The 17428-nt window shown below is 39.9% G+C and overlaps 1 long non-coding RNA gene across 2 annotated transcripts; it reads left to right on the forward strand.

Annotated features, from left to right (window-relative positions):
• Positions 500-9487, forward strand: LOC110429662. 2 transcript variants are annotated; one of them, XR_002446777.1, is made up of 5 exons: positions 500-1485; positions 1664-1716; positions 7447-7642; positions 7716-9052; positions 9141-9487. It is a non-coding gene; the product is annotated as an uncharacterized LOC110429662 (long non-coding RNA). The 2 variants fall into 2 exon arrangements; XR_002446778.1 differs by lacking the exons at positions 500-1485; positions 1664-1716 and adding an exon at positions 4100-5466.

Consider the following 17428-nt stretch of genomic DNA (forward strand, 5'->3'; position numbering starts at 1 on the left):
TTGTGAAAAAGTTTTCCTAACTCTAAATGTGTATTATATATGGCTTTGGTAGGAATTTACTTTGTCATACAAGAGCTCATCATGTAGGATTTTGGGTTTTCAAAATAAATCTCCAGAACTTAGTAATGCTAGGAATAAGATAAATAGCAGCTTAGACTTTTAATGATCATATCAACCAACTACCTAGACTTAGCTCAAACTTATGCCTCCACAAGTTGCAGGTTCAGAGTAAATCTTCAAAGTAAAATAATAATGTCCAAAACTCGAGAAAATCTAAAGTTGGAATCTAGGTACTTGTAAAGAATAGAGCAACTATTCACTATTTCCAAGGCAAAATTTTGATGTTAATCAATTTTTATTTAGCTCTAGTTTAAATTGACTCTAAACAGACTCTAACATCTAACTAATTATAAACTCACAAAAAGACTCTTTGACTTTGTGGACCTTCATGTGCCCACATATTTTTGGTATTTTTATGACTGTATAGACTCGATAATCACTTAGGTACAATTACTTAATAAATAGTGGATGCTCCTTCCCCCAAGCTAGATGGTTGCAATACTTGGCGTAGATGTCCTTTAGAGCGAGCTAGCTAGTAGCGAACCCGGTGGGTGCCATTGATAAACTCTCTCCTTGCTATGATGTTATTTCTACATAGTAATACTCCAACAAGAAAACCAAAACTCGAGGCTTGAATTTAATAAAAGGTTGGTGGTCAGCCAATTAGCAATTCATTATTCTTATGAGCCAATTTTAATGTTGTCTGATTTAACAGGATTTTACTTTTCTCTTCTTTTTTTGAATTTTCTATTTATGATGCATGAAATAAATATGAATGCTATTTATTTATTTTTTATGCCACCACAGTAAATATTCCTAAGGGGTTGCCATGAGTATATTCACATTGGGCTTTGGTATTTATGATGCAGTAACTGAAGTAGTAAATATTTGTTTGTATTTTGTATTAATATGCCAAGAGAAATAAATATGCTACTAAGTGTACTAAAGCAAAATTACTAATGCATGCTAATTTAACTAGATAACTACCATTCTGACCTTAAGGCTAGGGTACGGAATTTAAAGTCTTCTAACACGACTTTAGATGGCAGAGAGGACTTACTCAGTGTGTTCATTGTCTGAATTAACCTCAGTCAACTTCCCGTCTTGTAGTGATGCGTCACGTGCGTCTTTCTACCATCTTGCTTCTGTCTTTCTCGCTTCATCCTTCTCTAGTTCTAACTTTTCAGCTTTGTTCTCCTTTTCCCAGGCTTCTAATTGGGCTAAGATCTCCTCTTTCTCTTTCTTGGCAATTTGGTCCATCCTTTCAGCTTCTTCGGCCCACTCACTCCATCGGGGTGCTTGTGTGTTCTCTTCTTGCTCCGTGAAGCGAACTTCATATTTCACAATCTTCCCAGGAAAGTCTTCCCATCTGCAGTAAGGCTGGGCAACCTGACGGCGGGCTTAGCCTCTTCTCCTTTCCGGCAGGTAGGTTGAAGTGGATATGCCCTGATCCGATGTAGATGTTGGCTTTGGCTGTGTAGAGGAACGGTCTTCCCAAGAGGATTGGGGACTCATCATCTCTCTGCATGTTAAGAACTAGAATCTCTATAGGTATATATTGTTCTTGAATTCTTACCATTACATCCTTGACTGCTCCTTTCAGGAACCTTAATGATTGATCTGCTATCTGCAACTGTATATATGTTGGGTATTAAGGTAAGTCAAATAACTCATCATATACCTGTTTTGACATTACATTGCAGCCTGATCCAGTGTTACAAATGGTGTGGGGGAAGGTGGTGCTTTTGATTGTGCATTCAATGATTGGAACTCCTGGATCACCTCTCTTGATTGGAAATGGTTTGGGTAGCATATGATCATTCTCTGTGTTGAGAGCGATGATCAATTGAGTTGCTTCTGCAGGTGTATGCTTGGTCCTCCTCCGTCTTCTATTGTTTCTATTATTCTTCTTCTTCGGCATTGATTGATGTTCTGGCTTTCCTTGTTGGTAAAATTGCTTCGGGGCTTCAGGACATGGTTCTTGAATTTGAATCTCTCCTTCTTGTCCTTGATGATAGGACCATCTTGGCGTACTCCACATAGATGATGGCTTTTGTTGTGCACAAGAATGGTCTATCCAAAATGATGGGTGCCTTCTCATCTACTCTTGTCTCCATGACCACGAAGTCAACTAGGACATAGATTGCCCCACTCTAATGACAACTTATTCTAGTACTCCCTCAGGGTAGCAAATGGACTGATCTGCAAGCTGCAAATGCATATTTGTGTACAACAGGGAATCATTTAATATTTTCTCATAAATTACCTTGGGCATGATGTTGACACTTGCGCCAAAGTCACAGATAGCCTTTGGAAAGCTGTGGCATCCTATGATGATTGGAATAACAGGTCTTCCAGGGTCTCCCATCTTCTCTGGTAGATAGTGGTCAATCCATTATGCAGCTGCAGGCTCAATATGATATTGGGTTGCATTGTGAATATCAACAAGGTTAGCAATTTCGAAATCTTCTGGTTGGCCTGGAATCTTGCCTTTTTCTAATGGAGGAACAGTAGCAACTAATTGAGCTAATTGTGATTCTAGCATTTTATTGAAACTATGCTGATTCTTTATAGCAGAAGCAAAAGTATCCATCCTAGTATGTATGTTTTCCAAAGTTTTATCATTGAATGTTAGTTTCCTAGTCATTTGATCTAGTAGTTTGGATTTACTAACAACTAATTCTCTCATAAGCGAAAAGTTGTTATTAAAATTATTACCTTGGTAATTACCTTGTCGAGGTTGTCCACCCTAAACTCCAACACCGATCACAGGATGAATCGTCCTTGTGACTAACAGTAGTAGGGATTCACCTGATGATGTAAGGAGGGCTGCAAAGCAGGCAAAATAACAGCGGCTGGCAACCTATCTTGGGTTAGCGTGGCGGCGAGAGATCACACAAGGCGGCTAGCAGAGGTAGCAATTCGAGTAATGTGGTGGCTTCGACTTGTTGTTTAGAAACAGTGGATAGGATAGCGGCGGAAACTAAGAACAACAATGGTGCAAATGAGCTACGACGATGAACACAATCAAAACCAGCAACTAGACTCAACCACGGACACAAACTCAACAAAGCAAATCTGAAAACAAAATTGCAAGGCACAATGGGTGATAGGACAGCGGAAATTTAAACTATTTTTTTGGGCTTTTTGTGGACTGTAGGTAATGAACAAATATGAATCTAAGGCAAATGAGATTGGACCTCGCGGTAAACCTGAGATATCTGATACCAATTGATGAGGTTCAGGCCCGATCTTCCTAGAGGTAATTGGTAAATTTGATTTTTGCAGAACTCGACTTTGGCGATCCGGCTTCAAATCAACACGATTCGAATCCTGCAACCGTTACACCACTACTCCGTTGGTTATCAACCAAGCACAACTTGATTGACCTCACTAAGAAGGCTGTTCCTGCAAGTGAATCGAAGAAGACAAGCAAGAAAGCATAAACACGCAATCTGGAATTGCACATATGAATGACGCGAATATTCAAATGAGGGTTCAAGAACTCGGTTCCAAAGGACTAATCGACACAGTGGAGGAGATCAAGAACACGGGCCCTGAATCAGTGTAAAAGGATTTGTCACCACAGTTACAATGAACGATTCAGTTTCTCGATGGAAAACTGAACTCTAATCAAAACCCGAGTCTAAACAGCGGTGGCTGCGTGGAAAATAAAGGAGAAGTGACCTAGGGTTCGAGGCGACCAGGGGGAGGCGCCCACAACATGGGCTTAAGGCCCGAATTCGATACATGACCAAGTTGGCCCAATATAGGTGACGCAACACCTTGTCGTGGAAATAAAGATTAATCCATAAAAGATCTGGAGCTGGGACCAGATCCAAAACGACGGCGTTGCCGTCCCCTTTCCAACGAGTCCAAGATCATCCCATTTCGATGTCGTATGAAGAAGTTATGACTAAAACACTGACGACATGTTTGCTGAATCCGAGAGTGACGTGGTAGTTGATTTGAAGATGAATTGCAACTTGAAAAAGACGATGGTGTCAACATATCTAGCGTGGCGATGTCCTCATCACTATCTAAGTAGCGTCTCCATACGCCCTGGCAGCAGAAGGTTTTTATCAAATCAATTAGGCTACAATATCAGATACTTTACTGCAAAGGGGTGGACAACCGCGCTGCAGACGCTTTATCTCGTGTGCCAGTGCTGCAGTGTTCTGCTGTATCTGTAGCACAGCTGCAGTGGTTGCATGAGGTGGCTGTGTCCTATGAATCCGATAACTAGGTGCAACAAATGATTACTAAATTGGTGGTTGATCCTACCGCAGTGCCCCATTTTTCATTTTGGGATGGTCTATTGTGCTGCAACCAGCCTGTATGGATTGGTTGCAACCTTGAGGTACAGACTCGAGTCGTTGTTGCAATTCATGTTAGCACCATCGGTGGGTACTCTGGTATTCTAGTCACTTATCGCCGTGTCAAGCAGTTGTTCGCTTGGAAGGGTCTCAAATCAGCTGTGCAGGAGTTTGTCCGCTCTTGTTTCATTTGTCAGCAGGCAAACCCCGACCGCTATCGCTGACCGGGTCTCCTACAGCCTCTATCAGTTCCTGACCATGCCTGTTATTGACGCTAATTAACTCCAATTTTCAACCATCAACTATTCACAGAAGAGACCTAAAATGACTTATAAAGTAAGGTTATAGGGGTTTATTCTAATAAGTTCCATGAGTTGTGTTGTTCTCACTTGTCTTGTAGGATATTCAATATTTCACCATATAAAAGTATCTCAAGTGAACAATCTAAGTACACCATTGTAGAGAGCTCATCGAGACGATCGAGATAGACATATCATTTTCCATACTTGGAGCACCAGAGAGGAAGTCCTTGATGGATACGACTCGAAAGACTCTAAAAGATCCTATAACCATCATCCATTACAAGACCCACTGACAAGATTCCACAGCTCTGTGAAATAATATTTTTTAGGGATTTATCTAGAAGCAGGGAAAGGAAAGAATCCATCCATGACACGACTCGTTGCGCAAACAGATCGAAAAGAGGCACTAAAAGGATGTAGAAGATACCGAAAGACTCAGGAATGAAGCAGAAGACCGACGGTGGCCAGGTGGGGCTGGCCGGCCCCACATGCTAGGACGGCCAGCCTAGGCCCACCTAGAAGCCACCTCTCCTTCGTGTGACGGCCTCCAACCGACCTCTACGACGTATATTGACCCCTGTTCTATGTCAGTTTGATCCAAGGGCTACGGTTCATCCCACCGTTCTATATAAGCGGAGGCAGACCTCCCCTAAAGCAGCAATCGATCAATCAATCCATCATAGTTCAATTTAGAGCTCCATCAACTAGGGCATAGCTAGAAACACAAGAATATGAATTAGAGGAGTCAAGCAACGCATGGATTTCAGATGGAGTCACGAGGAGGCTAGGTAAAGCCTTGTAATTGTTTCTTGTATTCAATATTGTTAATCTATTTGAGTTATTTGTCTTCTAGTTCATTATGTTTATTTTCTAGTTCATCTTTTGTTCTTCTAGTTCATCAATTAGATTGTCTAATTCATCTTGTTCTTGTTCTAGTTCGTCTAGTTCATTGTGTTCTTGTATAGTTCATGTTTTCCTCTAGTTTTTATTCTAGTTCGTGTATGAGTCGAATACTTGATATGACTTGGTATAGTTATATATTTATCTATACTATAATGGATCAATCAAAGCTATGCTAGGTACACCCAAGATTACATCCCCCGCTGAGAGAGTCTAGCCTTTATGCACCCAGAAAAATACACCCAGCAAATTAACTTTGTTAAAATCAAATGCTAAAAAACATTCATTTGAACCTTCAAAACAATCCTATGGCCCTGATACATTTCAGGCTTCAACGCAGGCTTCAACGCGCGGCATCGCCAGGCTTCAAAGGCGCAACGTCCACTACAAACACCTGCGATCGAACCCTGCTACCACCAAAAAAATTAAAATAATACACGCGCCGCGCAAAACCCTATGCCGGCGGCTCCACACTTCTGAAGACGGCCTTCGACCACGCCGCCGCCACACAAGCCAGTTGCAGCCACGACCTTGCCTGGCCGCGTGCAGCCACCGGCGCTGGAGGTGGGGGAAGCGAGACGGGGTCAGGACTGGAGACGGCGGCAGCGGCGGCTCCATGCGCAGGGCTTTGATTTCAACAAAGTTAATTTGCTACCGATTTGGGCGAAGGGCATGGGTGATGCAGACGCGTCCCTGACCCCCGCGTCCTCACGAAGTGGGAGGACCGTGACTCCTCTGCCTCCCACGACCGCCGCTCCATGGATCCAATGACAATGACATCAACTGCATCCAGGGGCCCAAAGCCTCCTGTATCTCCTTCAAAGACTCCGTCTGCCCCTGCTAAGGCTACATGGTTGCCAAGAAGTACATGTACACCATCGAGTACGTGAGTGCCCTCTGCACCGCTCTGCTCCTTTGTGATGATCCGATAGTAGTTTCTATCTGCTGCAGATAGTCTTGCTGTAATTAGGCGCAGTTTGGTGGCCAAATTGGGCTCAGATCTGGTTATATAAGTGATGGAGAAAATAAGCTAGGGTTAATTTGTTTGTTTTCTCCGGTTGAGATGAATTGAGCTGTGAAATTTGGGATATATATAATATAATGCATCCTTGATTGAAATTGTGAGATGTAAAGTGTTGACGTCTTTGCTGTTACCTATCGTGTTAATTATGGTTGTAGTGCTGTGATCTAGGTAGGTAGAATAAAAATTTCATGAGTTTCAGGTGATTGATTGATCCGATGATTTGGATACTGTCTCCTTAATGGGTTACTGATATTTGGTCAAATGGAGCATTTGGAGCTTCCACTATTTTAAATTAATATCTCGATGACTCAAAGATAATTGGTCAACCATTGAAGAAGGTTGGAAGTTTGGCTATATGCATCGTTGAACTTTGGGCATTGTGAGGTTTCTCTTATCACTTTTCTTGTCAGATATAGCACTTGTAGTTCAGTGTACAATATGATGTATATTTGACAAGAGAATCTATCTTTTGCAAACCGTTGTCTGACATTCGGAAATCTAAGCATGGCTGGTTCATGACCAAAGGCCTACCTGGATGATCATCTTTGCACTTGTCATTTTCTTGTCTTCATGGTCATGGAGGAGTCACCAAAATTTTGGAGAAATCAGCTATCATAAATTCCTGATAGTTTATTCTTTTTATATGGCCATCAACTGTCCCCTTTGATTTTAAGATGTGTATAAATGATTTTTTATTTATTTTGTCTAGCATCAACTAAGCTGCGTATTTATATGGTTCAAGAGGATTAATTCCTACTGTCATGAACCTGCATTTCATGCACAATTGTTTTATAGATTTCTTAGATTGATTCAAGTTCCTAACTTTTTTTTCTGCATGTTGCAGCAACTAGCTGATGGAGGGAAAGCCAAACAGAAGCATGAAAAACAAGCCCATGGGCGTCATTATATAGCGCCACCGAGGGTCAAAACGATGCAGCCGCATGACAAATGACGGAGGAGCTTGTTGGCTTCCCCGCATACAATGATGGCGAGGGCCCTTCAGCTACTTCTGTGTCGACTTCGAGGGCCTGCAGCATCAGGTGCGTTGGTGATGTGCAAGCTATGGCTATGAAGTTAGGTGTTGGTTTCCAATGGTGTGTGCTTTTTTGGCAGATTGATGAGCTGGCCTTGCTCATAGGTAAAACTGTTGAGATTATCCATTGTCGTGAGATCAAGCGAGTGGACAAAAGAATGACTCAGCATTAGTCATCTCTGAAGACACATTCATGCCCCCATGGGCTGATTGTTGGCTTCTGCCTGCGATGTGTCTAGGTATATAAAAGGGATAATGAATCAACTTGGCCTTGTTGTTTGTGAAGATGTTGTTGGACTGTTGGTAACATACTTGGCTGCTGGTGAGTTGGCCTTTGACAGTCCTCAAATTCTCTGCTTTTGGTTTGTTCCTTGGATTTAGGAATCATGCAATGATTCTACAGTAATAGTATATAAGATCTAGCTGAAGTGTCTCTTGTTAAATTTGCTTCATAAACTTACAAGTCAACTCGAATGGTTGGTGCTTGTGGCTTGATTTCTAACCATTTGACTTATGTTTAAGCTTTCTTTCTTACTGGTCTTGCTACACTATTAATTTTTTAGGAATCTTTGCCTCTGATGGTTTAGATCACAAGATAAGGCTGGTGAGATTAAACATTCAGTTTTATTTTTTGGCAATAGCCTTCTTCGTTCGTCGTTCCAGTTGTCATGTCCTAACTATGTGTTTTTTTGCCATGAATCTTAATCTATCTTCCTCCATACCTATAAAGAAAGTCGTTTAGGACAACGACATGGTTTCCAAAACCTAACTTTGACTCTTTATTTTTGTGAAAATATTTATCAAAAAGTGATATATGTATATTTTATGAAAGTATTTTTCAAGACAAATATATTCACATGGTTTTCACATTTCTAAACTCAACAACTTAAAAGTTATTCATGAAAAGTGCAAATTATTAAAAATTAAGCATTATATAAGTTGCCAATTATAGACATTTATTGAAAAACAAGGGTAGCAGTACAAAAGAAGACAAGTTGTAACCTCAGGGTAAATTATTAGAACCAAAGGCAAGTTATTATATAACTCACAAAGTTTTAGCAAATTGTATAATAATAATTTTTGGGGCATGTGTGCTTTGTGGAAGTCGGAGGGATTTTTTTTGCTGTAATGGTGGTGGCGGCAACGATCTGCGTGGATGACAAGGCTGCTTGCGCCACCGTGGAATGTGTGAGGATCGAGAAGCTGGATCCTGTTGCCTAGGGTTGATGGCCATGTCGGCGGCGGCGATCTGTGTGGATGGGAGACCGCCTGCACCATCGTGGAATGCGCAAGGATTGATAGGATCCCGCTGCCTAGGGATGACATGCATGGTGGCGATCCTCTGCCTCCTCCATCTTCTGTTAGGGCTAGAGCTGTGCCTGTGGTCCTGTGCACTTACCCTCCTCTCCTCCTCATGGTACATTTCTACCGTGACTATACACCGCCAAGCCCAACTCCTACTGATTTCTCTACACCAAATTCACAAGCTTTTGATTCTTTTTCAGGGCAGATGGGATTGCTTATTATCGGCGCGAGCTTCCATGCCAGAAGGTTGTGACCTACCGACAAGGTGCTTTCGAAGAGGGGAATACAGGTGAGGCGTTGATTATGCTACAAAAGTGGTTTTGAGTTTGGTGCTCTCTAGATCATTTTGGTTCTTGCCACTTGCCGGACATTGAGGGATAAGGCTCCGTTAGTTCCAGATGACTTGTTATTAGATGGTTGAGCCGAGACAATTTTATTATGACTTGATATGTATAGGTATTTTTTAGATTATATACATGATCATATACAATTGTGTGAATCTTGAACTATGAAAAAATTATTTAGTTATTTTCATGTACATTCTTGAAATAAAACCGTAGCGTTAGCACGGGCACTATACTAGCAATTATAATGTTTGTTGCCTACATTAATTATATGTTTAGTATAGTTGGATTAGCTTTGTGTTTATGCCCTTGTTTGTATAGCGCTTACCCTTTGAACTCACTGGTGGGTGACAAAGAAAAAATAGTGGGCTATAGCGGCGTTATAGCTGCTGGATAGGCTTGCCGCTAAGCTATTTGTATTTTTTCTACTATCATAACTTTCACCACTATTATGAGCTATGGCGCTGCTAAGTTGCATGTATTACAACAAATTTCACTGCTATAACACGCTATTGCGCCGCTAAGATAAATCTTCTCTGTCTGACTCTCAAAACTGTATCTTAGACTAGATTATCATTTATCATTTCAAACTAATTTGGTATTTTTGACAATAAAGCTTTCATGAACCATGCTGTAATGTCATATCGGTATTTTGTAATGTTACCTAAACTTATGAAAACATATTTTTATTCATCAAAATTCATATTTACCATGTCTTTTTCATCAATTACTCATGTTTTTTCATGTATTTGTTTTATAAAAAATGCTATATGTCACAACACCACTATAGCACTGCCATAGCTGCATAGCTGCTAAAAAAGTTGCCACTATTTTCAATAGCCTGCTATTTTAAACTTTGCTGGGTGGTAGACGTTGTATAGCGTGGTGCTTAGACAATGCCTATCTACGAATGTACCCTATGTTCCTGGTCATGTGGTAGATCGCGAAGGTGACAGTGTTGAAATTTGCTACTGTCATCACTAAAAATAGAGATAAACCCTATCCCTAGCAACAACACCAGAAATGCACGATAAATAATTAACTTGTCAAATAGCAACTAACCACTCAAACATTCCTAAACATGAGGAAGGTTGTCATCCCTAATTACATTGCTAGGAATTTAATATAAATCCACATGTTCTACTTCAACTAGACAGAGAATAAAAGATATGAATATAATTATAAACTAAATGAGTTCTGCAAACGGACATATAATTATACCATTGTAGCATTTTACCTAGAAAAGTAACCAGGTTGTCGATTTATATTTATACCACTAGGAAGGCTGAGTGTTAAACTATAATCTATTATATTGATAGGAAACTATATAGGATGAATAAATGATATGACCCAAGTCGTATAATCTATTCATAACAGGCAAAGGTCACAAGATAATATAGATAAATAATAATGATAGCATAATCATCAAGTATCATAATTAAGGATAATCATAAGGGCATCTACTAGTCATAATAATAGTTAGCCAATGGATAAACTAGGGAGTTTAATCTAAGGTAATTCTAAAACTACGCTAATGAATAACTCTAATTAGTGCAATTACATCTAGAAATCATCGTTAAGTCAACCCTATATCATAATTACATGTGAGGAGGCATCAACTAATGAGGGTTTTAAGACACAAGGGTCACCTCCTTCGCGACCGCGCCCATGCTTGTCCTACGTATGGAGAGTGGACTACAGAGGAACCAATGCAGCTGTGACCGCGGACTACCACACGTCCCGGCACGTCAGGATGCACTCGTAGAAAAATAAGATATATAGACACCACGTCTACATATTGTCTATCATTTACCCAACGATCGATCATGTAAACGTTATACAAGCAATTACATGAATTCAATAAGATGAAACCAACTATCCTAGACATATAATCAAAGTAGAAGATGACTAATGCAATTAAGAATATATGAATCTATTAAGAATAAAGTCTCCCTAATATATAATTAAATACTATAAAGTAAGAACTAGATTTATTACTGAACTCTTGCGCTCTAGACCGACGCAGGGGTCCAGATCCCGATGAAGAACTAGATCTCCTCTACTTCTAATCTAACTAACTAGAACTATGAGCTAGAAGGCTCTTGATGAACTTGAAGGCACTTGATGCTTGATGGCTTGAGGCCTTGATGAATAATCAAGTGGCTCTCTCCAGGGCAATCTACTTATGTATTTATAGTCCGGTGGGATGCGCGTGCGCCATAGGATCAAACTGACTTAACCAAGGGCCGAGATGCATTAGGAGAGGCGGTGGAGGAAGCTTGCGGAAGAGGGGGCCGAAACCCTAAAGGGGGGCACCGACCGGCGTTAGGGTGGGGCCAGCCGGCTCCACCTGGCAGCCACCAGGTCCCCCGTTGCTTCGGGTGCCTTCTCGATCCTTCCTGAGTCTTCTTGCGACGTTTCCCATGGCGGATAAGTTTTGTGTTTATTTTGCACTAGAGTCCCTCTTTTCAGCTTTCATGAAATTCACCCTGGAAAATACAAACTATGCAATACTTGTGGAAATTGTCAGATAAAACCCTAGACTAGTGTGTTTTCATGTTTTCCTTCAGGTCTAAAGTTATAATAAAAGTTAATGTTATCGACCGTCAACAATTCCCCCGAGCTTACCTTTTGCTAGTCCCTTGGCAAACCAAGCCTAAGCAGTATATGCATTTGGATCAAGAGTTGCCACAATGTTTTCATTCTTTCCAAGTACACATGCTCCCAAACAAAGATTTTCCTCTGGATTAGTTAATAACTGCTCTAATCTTCAAACTTACGCGTTTTACCCTTAACCATGGGGCTTTACAGCTTTTGCATGAGTCTTGAGCAATCAGAAGACAGAATAATCAGGTCAAGCACTATGTCTCAGATTCTTTGTACATTAGTCTAGAGTTTTTATAAGTTTTCAGAATAAAACTTAGAGCTTAATTGTAAGACACCCTCAAGTCTCTCATTGTATGTGGTATTTATGGTTCTCCCTTGAGGCATTAATGATGTTATCCCTCCTATAGCTAAAAGTATATATATGGTAGAGCTTATAGGAGTGCTAATAACAAGGATAAGCATACTTGCAATGCATGTATTGTAAAGTCAACTAATGGATCCATAGAGAATCGAGGCATACAATCAAACCAAGGTGTGCATATGTATGGAATATGGTGGATAGGTGCATTTGTGGTATTTGTGGCTAATTTATATTTCTTTGGAAATAGCTCTCTATTGAAACTTTTCAGGAAAAACATGGGCTATCTCTCTCTTTTTTTTAATTCAAGGAGGCGGGCATCTAGTACCCATTATTTTAATTATTTGGACACTTGTCCATCTTTTACTCCCTTTTCTTCTTTTATATTTTTGTATAGCCACATGTATCCTTTGAATACGATAAATGATCAGAGAGGTGATAACAAGAACTTAGAACATTAAAGACAAGGGTTATCCTATAGGGTGATTGTTGGTGTTACTCCTAGTGTAGGAGAAAAACATGATTGATGAACATGGAAATGATTGCGATTACTCCTAGTGTAGGAATAATGCATATGTGAACTGGAGTGTGTATGTGATCTTGGTTTTAAAAGCATGACAAGACTCTCGTAAGGTATACTACAAAGGTTGACTAAACTCAATGCAAAGCAAGAAGCATAATTGTGAAAAAGTTTTCCTAACTCTAAATGTGTATTATATATGGCTTTGGTAGGAATTTACTTTGTCATATAAGAGCTCATCATGTAGGATTTTGGGTTTTCAAAATAAATCTCCAGAACTTAGTAATGCTAGGAATAAGATAAATAGCAGCTTAGTCTTTTAATGATCATATCAACCAACTACCTAGACTTAGCTCAAACTTATGCCTCCACAAGTTGCAGGTTCAGAGTAAATCTTCAAAGTAAAATAATAATGTCCAAAACTCGAGAAAATCTAAAGTTGGAATCTAGGTACTTGTAAAGAATAGAGCAACTATTCACTATTTCCAAGGCAAAATTTTGATGTTAATCAATTTTTATTTAGCTCTAGTTTAAATTGACTCTAAACAGACTCTAACATCTAACTAATTATAAACTCACAAAAAGACTCTTTGACTTTGTGGACCTTCATGTGCCCACATATTTTTGGTATTTTTATGACTGTATAGACTCGATAATCACTTAGGTACAATTACTTAGTAAATAGTGGATGCTCCTTCCCCCAAGCTAGATGGTTGCAATACTTGGCGTAGATGTCCTTTAGAGCGAGCTAGCTAGTAGCGAACCCGGTGGGTGCCATTGATAAACTCTCTCCTTGCTATGATGTTATTTCTACATAGTAATACTCCAACAAGAAAACCAAAACTCGAGGCTTGAATTTAATAAAAGGTTGGTGGTCAGCCAATTAGCAATTCATTATTCTTATGAGCCAATTTTAATGTTGTTTGATTTAACAGGATTTTACTTTTCTCTTCTTTTTTTGAATTTTCTATTTATGATGCATGAAATAAATATGAATGCTATTTATTTATTTTTTATGCCACCACAGTAAATATTCCTAAGGGGTTGCCATGAGTATATTCACATTGGGCTTTGGTATTTATGATGCAGTAACTGAAGTAGTAAATATTTGTTTGTATTTTGTATTAATATGCCAAGAGAAATAAATATGCTACTAAGTGTACTAAAGCAAAATTACTAATGCATGCTAATTTAACTAGATAACTACCATTCTGACCTTAAGGCTAGGGTACGGAATTTAAAGTCTTCTAACACGACTTTAGATGGCAGAGAGGACTTACTCAGTGTGTTCATTGTCTGAATTAACCTCAGTCAACTTCCCGTCTTGTAGTGATGCGTCACGTGCGTCTTTCTACCATCTTGCTTCTGTCTTTCTCGCTTCATCCTTCTCTAGTTCTAACTTTTCAGCTTTGTTCTCCTTTTCCCAGGCTTCTAATTGGGCTAAGATCTCCTCTTTCTCTTTCTTGGCAATTTGGTCCATCCTTTCAGCTTCTTCGGCCCACTCACTCCATCGGGGTGCTTGTGTGTTCTCTTCTTGCTCCGTGAAGCGAACTTCATATTTCACAATCTTCCTAGGAAAGTCTTCCCATCTGCAGTAAGGCTGGGCAACCTGACGGCGGGCTTAGCGTCTTCTCCTTTCCGGCAGGTAGGTTGAAGTGGATATGCCCTGATCTGATGTAGATGTTGGCTTTGGCTGTGTAGAGGAACGGTCTTTCCAAGAGGATTGGGGACTCATCATCTCTCTGCATGTCAAGAACTAGAATCTCTATAGGTATATATTGTTCTTGAATTCTTACCATTACATCCTTGACTGCTCCTTTCAGGAACCTTAATGATTGATCTGCTATCTGCAACTGTATATATGTTGGGTATTAAGGTAAGTCAAATAACTCATCATATACCTGTTTTGACATTACATTGCAGCCTGATCCAGTGTTACAAATGGTGTGGGGGAAGGTGGTGCTTTTGATTGTGCATTCAATGATTGGAACTCCTGGATCACCTCTCTTGATTGGAAATGGTTTGGGTAGCATATGATCATTCTCTGTGTTGAGAGCGATGATCAATTGAGTTGCTTCTGCAGGTGTATGCTTGGTCCTCCTCCGTCTTCTATTGTTTCTATTATTCTTCTTCTTCGGCATTGATTGATGTTCTGGCTTTCCTTGTTGGTAAAATTGCTTCGGGGCTTCAGGACATTGTTCTTGAATTTGAATCTCTCCTTCTTGTCCTTGATGATAGGACCATCTTGGCGTACTCCACATAGATGATGGCTTTTGTTGTGCACAAGAATGGTCTATCCAAAATGATGGGTGCCTTCTCATCTACTCTTGTCTCCATGACCACGAAGTCAACTAGGACATATGATTACCCCACTCTAATGACAACTTCTTCTAGTACTCCCTCAGGGTAGCAAATGGACTGATCTGCAAGCTGCAAATGCATATTTGTGTACAACAGGGAATCATTTAATATTTTCTCATAAATTACCTTGGGCATGATGTTGACACTTGCGCCAAAGTCACAGATAGCCTTTGGAAAGCTGTGGCATCCTATGATGATTGGAATAACAGGTCTTCCAGGGTCTCCCATCTTCTCTGGTAGATAGTGGTCAATCCATTGTGCAGCTGCAGGCTCAATATGATATTGGGTTGCATTGTGAATATCAACAAGGTTAGCAATTTCGAAATCTTCTGGTTGGCCTGGAATCTTGCCTTTTTCTAATGGAGGAACAGTAGCAACTAATTGAGCTAATTGTGATTCTAGCATTTTATTGAAACTATGCTGATTCTTTATAGCAGAAGCAAAAGTATCCATCCTAGTATGTATGTTTTCCAAAGTTTTATCATTGAATGTTAGTTTCCTAGTCATTTGATCTAGTAGTTTGGATTGACTAACAACTAATTCTCTCATAAGTGAAAAGTTGTTATTAAAATTATTACCTAGGTAATTACCTTGTCGAGGTTGTTGGTTCCACCCTTGATTTTGTTGAGGACGTTAATAGGTATTGTTATCGATGAAGTTCACATCCTCTTGCAGTGTAGGGCAATTGACAGCTGAGTGCCTGTAGTCTCCACATACTTCACATGTCATATGAGAATCATTGATGTGCATGACTTCCTTCTTCTCTATGTCGAGCTTCTTCATGATGAGGTCTAGCTTGGCAGTGACCATGTCAGCTTCCTTGAGATGATGGATTCCTCCTCCTTTCTTCCAAGACTGGGTACGTTCTTCATTGCATGTTGAATTTGAGGCCATCTTATCAACAACTGCTTTAGCGTTTGAGAGCTTAAGTGAAGGAAAGCTCTCCCAGCTATAGCATCAATAGACTCACGGGTACTAGAGATAAGCCCATGATAAAAAGTCTGCATTAACAGTCACTCCACTATTCTAGGGTGAGGACAATCTTCAATGTAATTCTAGAATCTTTCCCATGCTTCAGTGAATGATTCATCATATTGTTGTTGGAAACTTGAAATCTTGCCATGCAGAGCGTCTTGGCTGTTGGAAAGAATTTTGTTAGGAAAACAGTTGAGCAAAGGTCCCATGTATTGTCTTTGTCTTTATTGGTGTAGAACCACTACTTGGCTTTCCCCAACAATGAGAACGGGAAAAGACGGAGTAAGATATCATCCTTTGGTACACCTCTGATTGTGAAGTTGCTGCAGATCTCTAGAAAGTGTTCTATGTTTGCACTTGCATCTTCATGAGCTTTTCCATAGAATTGGCTGGCTTGAACTATGGTAGTGAGAGCAGGCCTGAGCTCGAATCCATTCTCCCCAGTGTTGACTGCTGGTCCAGTCTGAATGTTTGCTGTTGTTGGGGCAGAGAACTATCACGGTGTCTTCTCAGCCATGTCTTCAAACATAGGAGCTAGGTTTCCACCTAACTCTTCTACTTGTTCTTCTAATTGTTCTTCAAATTCCTCTTCCAATGTTGGAACTAGCTCCTCTGAAGAGCTAGCTTGAGCAGTAGAGGGTGTTCTTGATGGTGATTCGAATTTGTCCCTTGCTTCTACAATCTTCTTCTTCCTAAGGAGTTTCTCTGGATCTTCAGTAAAGTTTCTTGGAAGAGCAAAACCATTCATTCTTCACCCTGCATAAGATAAGAAAATGATAACGACGAAGGGGTGTACCTTATTGAGTAGAAATTGATTGGTAATATAACTTTATCCATGCGTATATATTTTATCAAAATATCCTAAGTTTATTATGCCTTCCCCAGCAATGGCGCCAAAAATGATAGTTGACATTTGCTACCGTCATCACTAAAAATAGAGATAAACCCTATCCCTAGCAACAACACCAGAAATGCACGGTAAATAATTAACTTGTCAAATAGCAACTAACCACTCAAACATTCCTAAGCATGAAGTAGGTTGTCATCCCTAATTACATTGCTAGGAATTTAATATAGATTCACATGTTCTAATGCAACTAGATAGAGAATAAAAGATATGAATATAATTATAAACTAAATGGGTTCTGCAAGCGGACAGATAATTATACCGTTGTAGCATTTTACCTAGGGAAGTATCTAGGTTGTCGATTTATATTCATACCACTGGGAAGGCTAAGTGTTAAAGTATAATCTATTATACTGATAAGAAACTATATAGGATGAATAAATGATATTACCCAAGTCGTATAATCTACTCATAAC

Source organism: Sorghum bicolor, chromosome 8 (assembly GCF_000003195.3).
Source record: "Sorghum bicolor cultivar BTx623 chromosome 8, Sorghum_bicolor_NCBIv3, whole genome shotgun sequence".
In the NCBI taxonomy this organism is placed as follows: Eukaryota; Viridiplantae; Streptophyta; class Magnoliopsida; order Poales; family Poaceae; genus Sorghum; species Sorghum bicolor.